The sequence below is a fragment of the Uranotaenia lowii genome, chromosome 1, assembly GCF_029784155.1.
Source record: "Uranotaenia lowii strain MFRU-FL chromosome 1, ASM2978415v1, whole genome shotgun sequence".
Taxonomy (NCBI): Eukaryota; Metazoa; Arthropoda; class Insecta; order Diptera; family Culicidae; genus Uranotaenia; species Uranotaenia lowii.
In genome coordinates this window covers 194,597,384-194,613,289 of record NC_073691.1, presented here as the reverse complement: position 1 = coordinate 194,613,289, position 15,906 = coordinate 194,597,384, and the positions used below count along the sequence as shown (strand labels likewise).

General features: G+C 37.2%; 1 protein-coding gene across 3 annotated transcripts in view; it reads left to right on the top strand.

Annotated features, from left to right (window-relative positions):
* The window catches only part of LOC129742262 (sodium-coupled monocarboxylate transporter 1), a 93,291-nt gene that overhangs the window by 26,892 nt on the left and 50,493 nt on the right, over positions 1 to 15,906 (top strand). Inside the window, exon 1 of one of the 3 annotated variants that reach the window (XM_055734157.1) lies at positions 12,285 to 12,432. The exons of the other annotated variants lie outside the window; for them this stretch is intronic. The gene's annotated coding sequence lies outside the window, so the exon portion shown is untranslated. Of the gene's footprint in view, positions 1 to 12,284; positions 12,433 to 15,906 lie in introns of those variants that run through there. 3 annotated transcript variants of the gene reach the window in all.

The window sequence follows — 15,906 nt, the reverse complement described above, 5'->3', positions numbered from 1 at the left end:
GCGCTTCGGCACACTTTCAACAAGGTTGGGCAAGTGTTGTGGGTCGAGTTCTTCCCACGCATGCTCCAGGGCATCAAAATAAGTACTTTTATTTGCCACACCAGTCTTATCAATCAGAGCATCGAGGATGGCCCACAGATTTTCGATGGGGTTCAGATCAGGACTTTGTGGGGGCCATTGAAGGGGTTTGATGCGGCAGAAATGGAAAAATAACTTCGTCAGATTGGCCGTATGCTACGGATCGTTATCCTGCTGTAAAACAAAGCGCTCTTCGAGGCCCGTCTTGATGAGGGATACCTCGAGGTTTTCCCGTAGGATATTGCTGTACTGATCTGGACACTTTATTTTGCCCCTGTTTTTTTTGGAATATTAACTGTTTTTTATCTATCAGAAAAATTTTCTTTTTTTCCAGCGCAACATTAACAAAAATTGAAAAGAACATAATAAACAATATTTTAAAAATAATTACGATGTTTTTTCGTTGAATTTTAACGAGAAAAATAAAAGAAATTGAAAAAAATAATTTGGACACTTTATTTTGCCCCTCACTGTATGGGACAGCTTTGCGGGTATATTTCATATGGGACAGACATGACTTGGTATTTTTTCATAATGTTGAGAACAAAGTTTTGAAAGTTTTTAGTCTAAATTGAAGAACTAACTGTATTTAAACGATTTTTGAGATAAACTGAAAAATGACGATACATATGGGACAGTCTTGCGAACAGTGGCAGTATGATCACATATGACTTCTAGAGGCTCAAATCGACTTTTGTTGCAAAGATCATCAAGTTGAGAACTATAAACCCGAAACAAGATATTTGTGATTTAATGTGAACAACTAAACTAGTGGTAGCATTTATGTATAAACACTTGCCTTTATTCATGACATCTGTTGAATACTTATTACCACATCAAACTCTATTATTGCATAATAGCTTAAAAGTTATCTATTTACAAAACATTTTCACACGTCTCTCCCGCTGTTGCTGGTTGTAATCTGGTTCTGGATCTAAAGTTTGCGCAATGTGGACGACGAATTTTTGACACGTCGTCTGTTAATTGCAAAGATGAACTAAAATTGTCTCCTACAAAGTTGTAGCCAGTAAATTTTAAAGCAATTTTGTCGAAGACATTTAATTTATATGACGATTAGAAAGCGCGCGATGATTGTTTAATGTTGAAATGTTAGAGCGTGTCTAAATAACCAGTTGTTTTAGCTCTAACTCTTTTTAATGATTTTATACGTAGGCGGTGTCTACTGCAAACTTTTATAATATTAAAATGCGCACGTTTTTGTCTCGAACAGCAAATGTCTAGCTTGAAGTATTCGTTCGTTATAAGGCTTTTTCTATCAAAAAGATGTATTGTTCTAACTGCCATATCTCAGATTGGGGCAAACAAAAAAAAAAAAAAATAAAGACCGCGTTGTGTGATTTGAATATCAATCTTCAGTTTCTGGGATTATCGCAGATGCGTTATTTTTTAACTCGGGTAAAAAAATCCAAAGTTTGTTAACCTCTAACGCAAGATAACACATCTCGTTCCTTTTCTTCAGTGCAAGCGAGATGCGATTGTATAATTTATGTCGGATGTTACTAGTGAGACGCAGTTTGGCTTCAAACTTCCAGAAATGACAAAAGGGATTCGACGTTTGTTTTGACAGGTAAACATGAAAGCCGGATCAATTGTTTTACTGTTTACTCGGCGTTTTTCACCGAACAATTCATAACAAATTGCATTGTTTACCTGTATCTAAATCAAGAATCGATTATCGAAGCTCGGGAGAAAATAGACGTCGAAGTCATCAATTACCAATATATTCTAAGTTACAGAATTGGTTTGGTAAAAAAAAACCGAGCACGGCGATTTTCGTTTACTGTTTTTCAAATCATCTCGGGATGTCACGGCAGTCGACACTCTAAAAAAAATTTACTCAAGTTTTTTTATGGCATATCTTTATTTTTAACATTCCGAAGGACTAAAAATTAGGTTGATTTGATCTAATTTCATATTTTGATGATATATTCAATGAAATTCAATACTCAACAAACGGATGGATTCTAAATAAACACTCTACTTCCTACGCTTAAATACCGGTAGCACCAAAAATTGAAATCAACCGTCAAAATATCAATTTTTCAAGTACAAAGAGGCAATTCGCGATTGCATCATCTGATAAGCGTGTCTCGAGCGCGCACTGAAAGTAACACGTCTAGACCTATGGAGAGAGCTTCGCAGCGGCCGGCAGCAAGTAAAAAAGAGTTCTGGACCCGGTTCAGAGAGCGGAGGAATCCTTTCGGCACGTGATATGATGACTGGTTTTTGTTTGTTGTCTCCGCTTGAAAGTTACACATTTGGTAGACAACTTTTTTTTTGTTTATTGGGCCATGGAGCCATTGACGCATGTTTGCCCAAAACCGGAGCGATAGTATCGTTCCATTGAGATTCACATTCTTCATAATGTGTTCGTTAACTTTTCGGGTCGATTACGTATGGAGCCTTCTGAAGAAGCTTTCGGCGGGGCTGTCACGTGATGTTTGCTTACTAGGTGCTGTTTTCAGGTCTTTTTATATTCTCTTTTTCCTATACGGCATCTCTACTAACAATGGTCTATTGAGTGGACCACTTTTCGAACATAAAGCTTCCAGTTTATTGCGATATTTAGTAGGTTTATTGGGGGATTTCCTTATCTTGGCGGCGAATCAAGGAATAATCATTTCGATGCATCATTGTCAGTCAGTATGCATCTATTGCTGGGATTGAGTATATTTTTTGATGCAAAATCAACCTATTTCGTATAAGCATACAAAAAGCAAATTCAGTTCATTCTTTTCTATACCGATGTATGACACACAGATCCATACTTCGGCTCATTGAAAAGCTATTAAAGACCGATTGAGAGATTCCGTTCCCTTACACGTGAGAGATGCTTCGTAGGAAAAATGTTCTGAAAACGCGCACAGTCTTTCCGGTTGTTGTTGTTGTTGATAGGCCTAGGTGCCTACACGAGAAACCGTTTGCGGTTAGAGATGAGCGCCTAACCACCCATGGTGTGTCCGAAAACACGTTTTACTACACATCGGAAAGGTTCGTTTTCAATTGTCGTCGTCAGAGTAAATTACCGGTTCAATTATTTACGGAAAGAAAAGCGGATTCCAGCATCTCAATCTCGGGCAATGCCGCAGCATTGCCATCAATCAGTGGCCGTTAGCCATTGCACACTGGTACAGAACATCAATCTAGCGGAACTAAATTAATAGCGCCCAGGGATGAAAAGATAGACTTTTGGTGTCTTCGACAACATTGCATAGTTTTACAAGGCGCATACTTTGAAATAAAATACAGAGTCGAGGGGTCCACCAATAGCAAGATAAAAATGCTAACTTTTTTGTTAAGCATTTTAGAGCTTTGGTTTCTTCTACAAAGTTGTTTATCTTAACAAAATACATAATTTTGCTGAACAAGTCAAAGTTCTACAATTTTATTCTAAGGAGTTACAATGAAATTAAGAAAAATACCTTGAAAAAACAGTTTTTTAAATCTGAAACGTTGTAGGTAAGACAAAACAATTTTCAGTCTTGGAAACAAAGTTGTAAAATGTTAAGTTCTACAATCGCTTAGTACATTATGATGTGTTTTGAAATTGCTGAAGCGCTGCAGAAAGCATTTAGTGTAATATATTAACGATTTTCAAAGCAAAGTGGTTCGAATTGCGCAAATTTTCGCACCATCAGCCAATGTGGATTTTATTTTTGGTATTAAGAGGAATTATTACCATATAAAACTAGCGTGGAACTCGGTGGAACTTGAAGCAATTTTAAGATTGAAAATCTAATATTTTGTTCACAAATATCACTTTTTTTAGACACTTTATTAGTTTCTTTGATGTAATTTACTTGCAGAATTTGAGAAAAAGAAATAATTAGATGATTTAACCGGTTTTCCGTTTCAAATTTATCAATAGAATCTGTTCTAGTACATCATTATATAAATGATATCTGTACCAACGCGTGAAAGTGATTTAATTCCAAAAGTAAACTAGCTTTCAGCTTTCAGTAGCTGGTGGCAGGCCAATTTTGGCTCTATTTAACGATAAAAACACTTTTGAGATAATAAGTTTTCGTTGGATTACAAACTCAATTTGAGTAAAGGATTTATGACCATTTTGAAACCAGAGCTGACAACACGTTGATATACACCATTTATTCCTGACTGAAGCAAATGTTGTAAAAACAAGTGTCTGAAAAAGTGATATTTGTGAACAAAATACTAGATTTTCGATCTTAAAATTGCTTCGAGTTCCACCAAGTTCCACGCTAGTTTTATATGGAAATGATTCCTCTTAATACCACAAATAAAATCCACATTGGCTGATGGTGCGAAAATTTGCGCAATTCGAACCACTTTGCTTTGAAAATCGTTAATATATTATACTAAATGCTTTCTGCAGCGCTTCAGCAATTTCAAAACACATCATAATGTACTAAGCGATTGTAGAACTTAACATTTTACAACTTTGTTTCCAAGACTGAAAATTGTTTTGTCTTACCTACAACGTTTCAGATTTAAAAAACTGTTTTTTCAAGGTATTTTTCTTAATTTCATTGTAACTCCTGTAATAAAACACGGAAATCACCAGGGATTATTAAAAGCTAACTACCCCCCGTCGGAGATCTTCGGATATTGATCTGAACACTTTGGGTGATTTCTATAGACTGCTTATATTTGTATTTCCAGATAGGTATTCAGTGTAAGAAATGAATGTGTGTGTTAGTGTAGTTTGTGTAGAGTTTAACAAATTCAATGGGATCTTCCCTTTTCGTATAAAATTCATTACACTCCTTAGAATAAAATTGTAGAACTTTGACTTGTTCAGCAAAATTATGTATTTTGTTAAGATAAACAACTTTGTAGAAGAAACCAAAGCTCTAAAATGCTTAACAAAAAAGTTAGCATTTTTATCTTGCTATTGGTGGACCCCTCGACTCTGTATTTTATTTCAAAGTATGCGCCTTGTAAAACTATGCAATGTTGTCGAAGACACCAAAAGTCTATCTTTTCATCCCTGGGCGCTATTAATTTAGTTCCGCTAGATTGAAGTTCTGTACCAGTGTGCATTGGTATTTGCAGGGTGTTGCAGGTTTCGGGATCGCGAGAATGTAATTTAAAATTTAAAACTAGTAGGAGCTCAGTCCTAACATTAATTGTTTCTTGATTGAGTTGACCAATTTGTATGAACAATTACTTTAAAACGTTTGAAGTGTGGCGCTGCCCACGAGAAGTTCACTAAGCGTTTAAAACGTTTGGATTTTTGGCAACACTGCAAAAAGAAAGCCTTGTAAATTATTTGTACACGAAAAAATAAAAAAAAGGTAAAATTTACCTTAAAAACAAATGTGATTTTTTGTAAATATTAACCTTACAAAATAGTAAATAATACCGTTTTCTCATTTACTGATTTAAAAAGTAAATGCTACCAAGTTTGGCTGGTTTCTCAAACAAAAATAAAACAAAAACAAAATTCATTAAATACGCACCGTTGCTATCCTCAACAAACTACACTGATTGCACCTATTTAGACCCCCGTGCAAATAATTTGCGCGCAGATAATCTGCTCACTAACGCATACATAGACAATAATGGCATAAATCGATATGCTTTACGTCTTAAGATGAAATTGAATTAAAAATTATTGCGACTGATGTGTCTAATAAAAGTCGATGATTTCTTAATAATAGCTATTTTTCAGTAATTCAAAAAACGCCCGAATAAGCTATGATTTGTTTGTTCCACTAACATTCTAGTACCGGAGTGTGAATGCATTCTGTTTTTTGTAAGTTTTTTTCATATGAAGGTCGATTAACTTTCATTATTAAACTTCTTGGGTCACATTTCATAACAATTTTCGTTCAAAACAACAACGATTATGTCGTTTGGAAATGTGATTCGAAAATCAAAAGCGAGCAACGACTTATTTGAAAAACTGTCATCGATTGTCTATGTATGCGTCAGTGCGAAAATATTTCTGCGTGGAAATTATTTGCACAGGAGTCTAAATGGGTGCAATTTCCGCAATAAATTTGAAGTTTTTCACTCTTTCGATCGCGATTTCAGTGATTTTGGGATAATTATGTGGTTCAGTTTTTCTTCGATAAGAGTGGAAGATCATATACTTTGTTTTGGTGAGGTAAAGTGTCAGAAGTTTTCTGGAAAAGTATTTATGGAGAACTTCTAAATCTTCTTCCATAAGCATGGTAACACTATTTGGACAGGTGCCGGGGTAAAAAAGAGCTGGCAAATAGCCGGGGAACACCATGCAGAGGTAACTTGCTGAGATCGTGTATGTACAATAAAAATAAGAGCGGCCCTATGTTGCTGCCCTGCGGGACACCGATATCTGAAACTTCTATAGAGCTTCTTGCAGTTCCTAAACAAACAAATTGTTTACGGTTGGCCAGATAACTTCGTATCAAGTTGTTCGCAGTGCCTCCGATACCACGACACTCTAGTCTTTTAAGAAGAATTTCATGGTTGAGCGTGTCGAAGGTTTTTTTTAAGTCGAGAAAAAGAGCACCTACAATTTTTTTAGGGTCAATTTTTTCAATTAGGGAGTCCAATAACTCGCAGATATCTGTTAGCAGAGCATACATTTTTCAAACATAACAGTTGACATGGTTGCTGATTTTCCTTCATCATCACGTTTCAAATCTCATTCGACTACAAGTCAAGCTTCAAGGGACTGGAAAAGCTTGACTATTGTCATGGATTTCTGTTCTCGTGACGGATGTTATTTTTCAAACGACGGTCGTCAAAGCAATTTGACAGCGTCGATTCAAAGCATTTATGTATGATTCGAAAAATTTGGAGTATTGGATTGATGGTTGGGCGATTTGCCAGTGTTGTAAATAAATAAAATTCGGATTTTAAACATATGTTCTACCAATCGAAGATTTAAAATATTTTAATAGATATTTTTTATATATGTTTGGCAAATTTTTTGCACAAATGAAAAAGGATCGAAAAGACGCGAGATCGATATTGTCCCTTGGGAATTCTCTTCGGTCGTGATGGTTGATGTTTCATTCGACAATGTCCCGGTAACGTACTATCCTGGACTGATACCCAAAAACGAAAACGATATTCGTTGTTTTCGGATTTGATTTCAGCCACAATCAATGACGAACTTGTCCTTTTCGGCGTCGTCTTAGGATGTTTTTTTTTTATGTAAACAATATTTTTTTTTAATAATTCTTTATTTGAAACGGCTCATACCTTAAGGTTTTAAGGAGCCAAACTCGTTTTTGTTTTTACATTGTTTGCTTAGCTTAACACTTTGAGTTTAAAGAAAAAGATGATAGAAAGGGAAATATAGGATTAGAGGCGCAGATCGATAGCTTTAAGGTAGAAGTAGATTTCGAACATGTAGTCCAAATCTAGCACAGCTAGCACATCCCTCACTGGAACGTTAGGTGGTTTTCCTCGGGCCCGAAGGGAATCTATTAAATTCGTTCTGGCGACAAGATGGACCTCACACGACCAGACAATATGCTCGATGTCATGGTAACCTTGGCCACAACTACACAAATTGCTGCCAGCAATGTCAAAACGATAGAGTACCGCGTCTAAGGAATAATGATTGGACATGAGACGGGAAAATATACGAATAAAATCCCGACTCAGGTTCAATCTATTAAACCAGGGTTTAAGGCTTACCTTTGGGATAATCGAGTGCAGCCACCGACCCAGCTCATCCTCGTCCCGTTTGCGCTGCCAGTTGACAAGAGAATTTCTTCTAACCAAAAAGTAAAACTCGTTGAAACGATCTCACGCTGATACGTGTCACCTTCCGTCGCCCCCACCTTTGCCAGAGAGTCTGCCTTCTCATTACCCACTATCGAGCAATGAGAGGGAACCCAAACAAAGGTGACAGAAAAGCGACGTCTTGCTAAACAATATTCCACACAGTCAAAAAAACGACGACGGACTGAAGGCGACTATGATTATTTCGACGCTTCATTTGACTGAAGGTTGAGGCAAGATTGTTTGCTTGGTTACTCATTTGAAGGCGTCTGTTATGAATGCGACTGCTTTAACTTTTTCACAGTCATAGTTTATTGACTGATGACGGTGACGTTTTTATGCTCTGGCTGTTAGTCACACCTGAAATCTTCAATATATGGGTATTGAGGGAAAAGGCTGAACGAGTAGAAGTCATCATCTTGAAATCTAAGATGGCGGCTTCAAGTTGTTTTTAAAATGCTATACGTCTCGGTGGTCGAGTGGTTAGCGTGGTAAGACGGGTAACCGCTGGTCCATTGATGGCATGGGTTCGATTCTATCTCAGTACTGGGTGTTAAATGTGTTAATCTTAAGTTGTCCACGTCATGTATTCAGTCTGTTAAGCCGTAATCGGCTAAGATGGTGTATGTTATTAACAAAAATCAAGCTGGAGCAGCCATCTTGGATTTACAGATGACGTCGAACAGTAAAATTCGACTTCTACTTGTTTAGCCCTTCTAACTAATACCCATATTTTGGGGTTTCATAGGATTTTCAGTCGTTTACCGCATTTTAAAGCTAAGCAGAAGCCATCATTTTGGATTACAAGATGGCGTTGAAATTTTATTTCTGGGTGTTCTCACAAGGTCTTTGCATATTGTATTCATTTCCGATTTACGCCATATTCGTTGCGATCTTGTCTTAACGGTCCTGTGATAAGCAAGGTCTTTGTTCACGCGGTTTTCCGGAACTAATTCGTTTTTACGCGGTTATTGGCGCAGGTTTTTTTTGAGCGGTACGTATCCCTCGCGTGAAAAAAACTTGAGTGTACAGTATTTACAGAATAGAGTACAGTACAGAATTTAAACCTATTGTTTCGGAAATGTTTGACTTGAGAATGCCATGAATTTTCGAATCCTTCTTTCAGGTAACAATCTCAAATCGATCTAAGCAACAGTCATTTGAAAGGTTTTGTGCTTCTCCAGCTACACGTCCTGACGAATTAACGAAACACTGCTCCAAATAGTCCTTCAGACATACTTCCCGTCCTACTTACCGGGGCCGGCACAAACTCAAAACAGTCTTAGTCACACCCGAGGTTGCCATAATCACAGATAAATCTGTATTATCACAGAACTTTGAGCAAAATTTCATCACAGAATCTGTGTCACTGGTCACAGAATTTTTAAAAATTTCAAAGTACTCACAGATTTTCTAAATTTTGTACAGATTTCCAAAATTATCAATTTTTAGTCTCTTTCGACTTTTTATTTCTGACTCTAAATCAAAAAAATAAGAAAACAAGGTATTGTAAATTGATTTTTTTGTTTTAAAACTGTTAGTATGTTTCAATTTGTTGATGTTTTATATGATTTTCAAATGAAATTCATAGGAACAGAGTCACACAAAACAGTCACAGAATTTTAGATTCAAATCACAGAATTCGAGAATTTTTGTTGTCAAAAACACAGAATTTTTTCGGAAACCTTGGTCATAGCCCTTACAATATTCCTAGCAAAAGTCTATTTATCGTCACATCAGAAACAGCTTATAACCAATAGGCTTTTTTATTGCAGATCCGGAATATTTTCAAAGCATTTAAAGCTACCTGCGCTAATTCATGTTCGAAAGTGTGTGTTTATGGTGCTAATTACACAGTAAACATGAAACGCCGAAACCGGGAGTTTTTTCAACATGCGGTGCACGTATTTATTTTTCGACCGAGTGACTGCAATCACATCGTTACATATACGTAAGTTTCTCTGAATAATTTGCAAAGGCACTCGATAGTTTTTACCGAAAAGCTGCAATGTTTACTTAGCAAACTGTAAAAAATAGTTATCAATTCAAATTCTTGTTGAAAACTTTCAATGTTATGAGACTTTTTTTTATTTTCAATCCAGTGTGTACGGAACTATTTCAGCGAAACTTATCAGTCAAATCTCTAGAATGTGTGATCGATCTCATTCATGATGCTTAGCAATGTGAAAAATTTGCCGATGAAGGTAGAAAAACGCGTTTGTTTCTCTGACCAACAGATTGTAACACGCATTGTCCGATTGCCAGACAGATTGGTAGCTTCAGGAATGTTTGAGGAATGTTGCGATGAAGATAACAAACGCCAAAATCTGAAATCTAAGAGGCTCATTCGGCACCTGAGGCGTTGTATTTATCGTAAAAAAGGTCGAAATGACTCAAAACGGATTGGATATTGAAGCAAGTGTAAACATCCTACACAGCTCTAATAGTTAGTTTATCAAATTCAAATGTCCATAAAATAAAATACAGAAAACTTTGGCGATTTTTTACAGAACCTCAGGACTGCACGGACTTCAGGATAAAATACAAAAAACCGGAAATTTCATGTTATCTGTAGTTTTTTTTATTTAGTCTTCTTGTGGCGTGTTGTCTGTGTTTACAACACAATGTTTTGTGTCTTATGTGGCATGTTATTGTTTCACTAACCGTGATGTGCAGCTGTTATTGTTGCGACACTCCGGTTCCGGAAATCCAGTTCCGGAAGCAGGAGGGCCGTCGATGTTAGGGCGTATCGACTGCGGGCGTTGCTAGACTCAGTCGTTAGAGGCGTCTTCCTTCATAGGCTTTTAATCGGCCTGCCCACGAGTGTGCCCCTTACTCGGACAGACCGAGAAGAAACTTTTCCTTAATATTTGGAGTTCCTCAGACCCCGAGAACGATTTTGAAGGTCCATTAAGTTGAGGCACGAAACAACAACTGATCTGCGGGTCGAACTGTGAAGAGGTCAAACCGGTATTCGGGTGAATTTCGTTGACGTTCACAAACACTTTAACTACACTTACACTTGATTACACTCACGGACGCCTGGTACAGAAAAGAACGAATTTTCCGGAAGCAGGCTTCCTTTGCGCCTTGCATTTTCTCTTTTTATTCCCTCTTTTTTCTCCTCTGGTAATTGACAGCAGCCAGCAGTAAAAATGTAGCCTACTGTGGTGCTATCTTGTTGTGAGACTGGTACAAGGAACATGCATTTTCTAGAGCTTAACATACAGAACCATAAAATTAAAACAAAAATCAATTTGCTACAAACTAGTTACAATCTTTAAGTCAATCTGTCAATTATTAGTCATTTATCATAATTTTATATCATGGTATGCACATTTAGCACTTCTTTTGTTTTTTTTTTATAATGGGTGTTATTATCTCTATGTAATTTTTGTCTTTTAAGTCTTCTATCAGTTTGTCATTTTTAGTCTTCTGTTTGTATTTGTTCTTAAATCTTTTTTAATTTTTAGCTTTTCTGTCGTTTTTAAGTACTTTTTTCAATTTTTATTTTTTGGTTACAATTTACCAACCATTAAGAACGAATCCACAATTTATATTCTACTTTCGTTGAAATGTAAATTCAAGATAAACGCATCATTTTTTGATAACTATATATCGTTGATAGAAAAAAGGACCCGTAAAAATCCCCTTCGGTTTTATCCACTTTTTTACTGGAGAACCCTGCCACTCGAGATCTGAGTCACCCCCGGTCGGGAACACGGTCACGAACTGTCCAGCTGACTGACTGACAGACCGACGGTGCTATCTCTCGCTAGCCCCTGCTCTACGGCTGGAGGCAGTGTGTTTGATTGCTGGAAACAGGTGTTGATTGACAAAATCGATTGATCTTCGTTAACTATCTACCCAGTGAATGGCTGGCAGGGCTCAACGGAATGATTAGTTCGCCGAAGAACATGCCTCGGGTCTTCGGCTCTAATGCGATTTCTTCCGAGAGAGGGAGAAAACAACGTTGAATCATTGAGAGAGAAAGATGAGCGACCGATGGGTCTCGAAAGGAGATTGTTGACTGCCGGGCGAAAACCGGTAGAATTCGGATTCTTTTACCATGTCCGTGATAAGGGTCAATCGGAAAATGAGCGAAGTTTATTGCCGAGAGACGATCGAATGATGGTGCTCAGCAGAATTCACGATTTGGTCCATGTTATCATTATTGACTTAAGTGACCGGTGTGGAAGATAAAATTCATAAAATAAGAACTGGTGAATTGGGTTTTTTTCTTCGCTCTCTCGGCTGCCCGTGCGGGGGTGGGAAATGTTCGACTGAACAGCGCAAACAAACTGGTATCGCACACACAGACGTAAGCCGATTGATTTTCCGGCGGAGCTGCAAAAAAAAAAAATCGCGAGAGCGGCGAGAGAGTTTGTCGTCCGTGTTAAATGTTAAGATAGAGCATATAAATTGTCATCCGGGGGAAAATGGTGGGTCAATATAGTTTGGAACTTTCGATCGAGATACAAGAGATCGCACCGTGAACTAGTCATTGATTTTTTTGGTTATATTTTTTTTTCTACCTTAAGTGAACAACAAAGTGATATATTAGGAACAAAAAAGGTTTACAAATTTTCCTCAGTCTGAGTTTAGTGCTGCTTCAAAAAGCTTCCTAAGGTATGATATTTCATAATGTCTAAAAACACAAAACATCAGAAACTCATCCATAGCTCAGACAAAGAGTGACAAAATAGTGTAAAGTTATCTCGAAATATTTGGAAAAGTATGAAATGTTGAGTGTATGAAGTTACAATATCGATAGCTATCTTTCGAAAAGCAATTTGTGCCATCAATAGAGTGTTATACCATGTTTGTTAGTCTTCCGACGTTGACTTTCAGACCTAATGACTTAGAGATATCGATAAGGATAGTTTTGTGATTCATAGTCCAAGGATTCCAACGCAATCCTCAGTTCGGTCTGCAGTGCATCGATACGGTCTAGATATCATCCATTAAGTCGAGATAATAGTAACTGTGATATAACACATGCTTGGCATCTTCGTCCAAGATCATTCCGAATAGTTAAGATGTTGCTTTCTCGAAATCAACGAACTCCTGTAGAAGAGAGTCCAGATCGATCGTCACGGAATTTTCCCTGGATCAATATTTTGTTACGCCACGTACCAAACTCAGTTAAGTTTTACTTTCTTCGGGACCTTTTGAAGGACCGTGCAGTTCAGTCGGTAGGAAATGTCGCATAATCCAAGTTATTTCATGAACTGTTTCATCGTTCGGTGACTCTCCGTGTTCAATTAACTGTAGAACTGCTCTTTCTCCTGCAACGTTCGATTTACTATCGAATTTCGCGCCGAAACCATCAATCATTAGATTTCAAACGATCGAAAGTTTATCCGGCTCGAAGGACCAAAAAGATGTTCATAAAAACGTTCTTTTCGGTAACTTTTGGAGTTGACTGTATTCAGTAGTATCCAGAGACTGACACCGAATCCACGTATACGGAATTTCACCAAGAGATGAAATCTAGGGTTTTGCCGTCGGTCTCTGATTTCGCTTCAGATGGGTAAGCCAACTGAGGAGAAAATCTATAGCTGAGATCGGAATGGCTATAGGCTAAGAGGTGAGATGAGGGTAATACTGTCGGATGAATAACGGAATACGATCCTCCTGAATTGTGCAGAAGTCCGCCTACGCAAATAACTCTATCCTGGTCTAAAAAAACGGCTGTAATACAGTCCCCCAACAATCATTACTCAATTAACGTATCCTTTCACCACAAAATAATCGTTTATTCGGGTGTTAGTTGACCAAATACGAAGCTTTGCATGAATTTCAGTCATTAAATACTTCTTCTCTGAGTTCAAATATGATATTATTTTAACTTTGTTAAAAAATATCATAATTGACCGAATCAAAGTGACCCATGATTGTGTGGAATTTGGTGGATTCTGTATCAATGGATCACTGAAAAAAGCTAATTTTCCGAGTGGAGTCGCCACTAGCGCTCAGAGCTGTCAAACCTCATGATCAAAGTAGCAGAGAAAACACAGAAAAATTAACAAAACATGGCACTGTGTTGTACTATAAGAAAGCACGCGGACAAAAATCTGAAAAATAATTTTAATTAAATTATTATGAAGAAGAAGACACATTGTTTAAAAAAAGCTCGTATTTCAGAACTCTTCTATTCTTAAGATATTGAAAAATAAGGAAAAGTTACAAAGATATATATGTTTGATATAAAAGTAACAAGTTAAATTTATGATCACGGCTTACAAAAAACTTCTACGTACAATACTTTGATGTAAACGTTAATCTCAATGAAAATATAGTGTTGAGAAGCTTCAGAATCACTAATAAGAAGATAAAGTATGTGATGTGAAGGAAATCAGAAAAAAATGAAATAATCAAACGAATATTCGGCCGAATATTCGGTCGAATATTCTGTTGAATTTCCAATAGAAATCCAAAACAAAAAAAAAATATTTTTCTTCTATTTCTGCCATCTTATTGCCCCTCATGTTTTAAGCCGATTATTTCCAACCAGATGAATAATTCATCAGATCTTTTTTAAGTAGAGATCTCTTTGATTTTCAAAATGTCACCATTAGCTGGAAGGACATCAGATGACTTGTCCCTTCTAGGACGTTTATCACAAATGAGATTGGGTTCCAGTTAAATCTGGGACAAAACATTTCAAAACAGGTGTCAAGCTATTTGAATTTGCTTTTTTCTATTTAATTAGTGGAGAGGGTGGACTGTATGCTTACTGTGAGCACTTGGCAAAACTACCACTGGTGTGGCAAATTTGTCCGCCCCCCTCGTGGGATTGGACCTCAAAGGGACAACCACGCATGGTTGTCCCACCAGTGGAGACAGGTTGTCACAACGCTGCCTGGGGGCCAAGGCTCGGGGGGATCTCGGTCGCCTGGTTGACCGAGATCCAAACTCTTTCAAATGTGGGCTCTGAAAAGAGCCGATTGATTGTGGAATCAGAGCAAGAGCAGGAGCGAAGCAAAAGAGAACTAATTTACTGCTGTTCCATTGTTTATTTTCTCTTGAACTATTTACACTTGTATACTTTCACTAATTTATTATTGATGTATGAGACGAACAACGCTGACTGCTGCTTCCTTCTGGTGGCCTTAATGCAGCCCACTGCTGGCTGGCTCTCTTTCTTAGCCGCTCTCGGCTCTCGCACGATGATGTTGCTCGCTCGACGGTTGGAATTAAACTCACCCGACTGGAGCGCGACCGCTTGTTTTTATAGCGCTCGCTACTCGGGCGTCGCGCATCGGATTTTCTCCCCTCTCGCTGTTTCTCCGGTTCTTCAGTCCGCTGGGTGGACTGAACAATTAGAATGTCTAATTTCTGCTAGATGTCTTAAAAATAGGTGCTAAAAAGAACGATGATCTTTAACCTTAAGCATATAATACTTTCTACGACACATATCCACACGACTGGGTCGGGTCTGAACGATTCTTTGAAAAACTTGTTATAAAAAATAAAATCTAAACAGAAACTAGGCATCATTCTCAAACATACAAAAGGAAAAGAAATAAAATCACTTGAAATTTAAAGTTTACATCGAATCATAACAGCAGTGTTCAAATCGTATCAAACGAATAAATTTACTCTAAATAATCGTTTTGTACGCAAAATTTAAAAATTTTCAAAGAAACATTTGAGTTTTTTATTTGATTTAGCAAAAAATCTGAATAAACCCCGGTAAAATCCGAAAAGTTAAAAAAAATATGATGAATCTCGGTCAGGTTTAACTTTTCACGAATTCTTTATTTGCTTTATTGACAAGCCTGGATATATCAAGAAGTATAATCGATGTATAAAGCTATCTACAGTGAAAAATACACGGGTACACCAAAAATGTTTTACTGAAACCATAAGTTTTTGATTATTTTGAAGCTTTTTCAACATTATTTTTGGATATTTTGTAAATTATCCAACATCAGTTGAAAAATTTGACAAGTCATTTGTTTTTTAAATTTATAAAAATAAATATTCGGCCGAATACCTAGCTCAACTATTCGGTGAGCCGAATATTCGGCTTAACGGTTTTTTGGCGGTATTCGGCGCCGAATATTCGGCCGACCGAATATTCGGTACATCTCTATA